Source organism: Psittacula echo, assembly GCF_963264785.1.
Source record: "Psittacula echo genome assembly, chromosome: 13".
Lineage (NCBI taxonomy): Eukaryota > Metazoa > Chordata > Aves > Psittaciformes > Psittacidae > Psittacula > Psittacula echo.
Window position 1 is genome coordinate 1,920,602 of NC_137749.1, and position 3,021 is coordinate 1,923,622.

At 56.7% G+C, this 3,021-nt stretch overlaps 1 pseudogene across 1 annotated transcript; it reads right to left on the reverse strand.

Annotated features, from left to right (window-relative positions):
* Positions 1 to 113: 113 nt before the first annotated feature.
* On the reverse strand, positions 114 to 2,908 carry LOC308226779 (disintegrin and metalloproteinase domain-containing protein 21 pseudogene; annotated as a pseudogene). Its single transcript has one exon. The product of its transcript is annotated as a disintegrin and metalloproteinase domain-containing protein 21 pseudogene (transcript).
* Between the last annotated feature and the right edge of the window lie 113 nt (positions 2,909 to 3,021).

Sequence of the window (3,021 nt, forward strand, 5' to 3'; positions counted from 1 at the left end):
TTCTCCTCCTCCTCCTTCTTCTCCTGCTCCTCCTTCTTCTCCTCCTCCTCCTTCTTCTCCTCCTCCTCCTTCTTCTCCTCTTCCTCCTTCTTCTCCTCCTCCTCCTTCTTCTCCTCCTCCTCCTTCTTCTCCTCCTTTTCTCCTCCTCCTCCTTCTCCTCCTCCTCCTTCTTCTTCTTCTCCTCCTCCTTCGTCTCCTTTTCCCCCTCCTCCTCTTTCACCTTCTTTTCCTTCTCTTCCACCTTCTTTTCCTTCTCTTCCTTCTTCTATACTGTGCTCATCTGCAGAAGTCTCACTTCCTTCTGCAATTGCAGCTTTCGCCTTTCTGTATTTGGTTACAGCAATCTTAAGGACGATAAGGGAAACTATGATCCCCATTACTATCTTAAACGCTTTAGTTCGGACAACCTCCCGCATGGTCATCATGAGAGCTGGTGGAGGGCCACTGTCCATGCTCCCTCCCAGGCCATGGAACTGGCAGTCAGGAGGAGCCCAGCCAGCCTCGCAATGGCAGTGCCCAAGGTTGTTGCAAACCCCTTTCCCCCCACACTTAACCTTCCCATCGCACTTCATCTTGACTGTGGCATCTATGCATGTCCTGTTAATACAGATCTTTTTTGGCCCACATCTGGTGCCATCAGTCCCCCCTCCAACATCAGGTATATCAATGCTGGCATGGTAGGCTGTGCCCCAGCACCAGTCGTTTGGCCCTGGTGTCTGAATGATGGCTTTAGACCTCTGCAGAATGGGTATCTTCTTCACATTGACACACTGCAGCCTTCCACACAGAACATTTTGGGGTGTACATCCCACAAAAGGAATTTTGGAGCCATCTCCGCCGCAGTTGCCGAATCGATCCCCTCTCATGTTCTGCTTTTGGAAGCAACTCTTTGGAGCACTGTGAGCTTGCTTCCCAAAGACTTTTCTGCACAGGTTATCATGGGTGGCACATTTGCCGTGGTAGCAGTAGCCGTTGTTGCTGCAGGGCATCCCATCGTGCACATACAAATCCGCCGGGCACCACGCCGCACTCCCATTGCAATATTCAGGCAAGTCACACTCATCCGCCTCCGACCTGCACTTGTGCCCTGCAGCACGGAAACGGCATTTGTGACAGCACTGCCCAATGGAGCAGACAGCCCCCGGCTTCAGCCTGCAGTTGGGGAGGCAGCACGGGTTGCCTTGGCAGTTCTTCAGCCCCCCGCAGTCACACTGCTCCCCCTCATCGATCACCTTGTTGCCGCAGTGTTTAAAATGGAAGAGTCTGTGGGGCTCGGGGATGTTGCACAGGCAGTGGCCGTGGCCTCTGTTCATCAGGTCTAAGTAGTACTGCATGCTGCAGTTGCTGAACCCCTTGGCACCAGTGAGCGAGTCGCCCGTCATGTAGCACTTGGAGGCTGCGCCGCACACGCAGTTCTTCTTGTCGTGCTCCATGCCCAGGTTGTGACCCAGCTCGTGAGCGAAAATCAGCGAGAAGGCTGTGAAATCTCTCCGTATATGCGAGATAACACTGGAGCGGTAGCCCGGGAAGCAGATGGTTCCTACATATGCCAGCCCAACGATTAGCCCGAAGTCCATGTAAGTGAATAGATGTGCAATGTCGTATGCCATCCGCTGAGAGAGATCCCTGTTTGCCCAGTAGTTAAAACTCCTAAGGACGTCTTCTATCTCCTGGCTGTGCCTGATGAAGTTGCTGTGTGTCCAGATCTCCAGCCCAATCAGGCAGATACGAATCCTCAAGCTATAGAAGTACGTTTCAGCTAAATTAATGGTATCTGTAACCAGAAGCATCACGGAGGTTTCGTTGCTCCCTTGGAAGGAAAACAGAGAGTAATCCACCACGACAAACACCTCGACATAGGTGGTGTGCTTCAGCCCCCGACAGAAGACATGCTTTCTCAAGGCTACTTGAGGTCCCATCTCCCGCAGCTGCGTCCGCATCACCTCGTTTGTCACCCCGCACACCGAGGCCTTGCTCCGGCTCGCCTCTCGCCGATAGAGAAGGTGCTGGAAGCTGAGGGACCCCGGCACAGGCTCAATGGCGTAGCTCAGGTTCCCCATCTCCAGCTGCCCCCTCAGCCCCCAGCAGACGCTGAGCGTGGCGATGGAGCCGGGGCTGTCCTCCACGTACCCCCGATAGAAGCACTCCTCGGGGATGTGGGGCTGCTCCACCACCCTGCCCCCCCGCGGGCTGTACGTGACCACGGGCAGGTTTTTCACCAGAAACCCTCTCTTTTGGGTGAGGCGGACGATGCGGTTCCTCCCCTCCACCCGCAGCACATAGGCCACGTCTGCCCCCGTGGCTGCCTCTGCCTTAGGGGCCAGCTTCCTCGGATGGACTATCTCATAGACAGCGTAGCCCGGTGGTGGATGATGGCCGCTCGCCCCAGGGAGGAGAGATGCCACCAACACTGCCCAGACCCCCAGCCTGAGGAGAAGGGCTTCCCCCCGGCCGCCATGATGTGCCCGGAGCCGCCTCATCGCCAGCGCCTTCAAAATGGCGGCGAGACACCTCAGCGAGCGCCCTGCCAGCCCTCGCATGGACATCTGGACCCTGTCTGCCCTGAGGCGCTCAGGCAGCGGCCAGGCCAGGGCTGTCCCCTCCGGGCTGGCACAGATGAAGGTACGTGGCACTCTGCTGCTCGGGGGGGCAGCCATTCCCCTCAGGCCCCTTTGGGAAGGCTCTGCCAGCGCTGCTGCCTCTGCCAGCTGCCATGATGCTGCTGGGGTCTGCAGCAGCATGGCGGCCATGTGGGCGCCTGTGAGGTAACAGGGATGAAGAGCACCCATTCCTGCTGTGCTCCCCTCACCTGGGGTGCCCGTCATGGCCAGGGAGCTGTGGTTGTCTTTATAGCTGCTCCCCTGTCACTCAGTGGGATTTGGGAGCCATGCGTCCTCACCACCCCTCCTCCTCCTCCTCCACAAGTGGATATCCCTAAGGCTGAAGTTTGTCTGTGGGTCATGAATTTGAGAGTTAACCACAATAATGAAGCAAATTAACTTCACAAAGGGTAATGGCCCC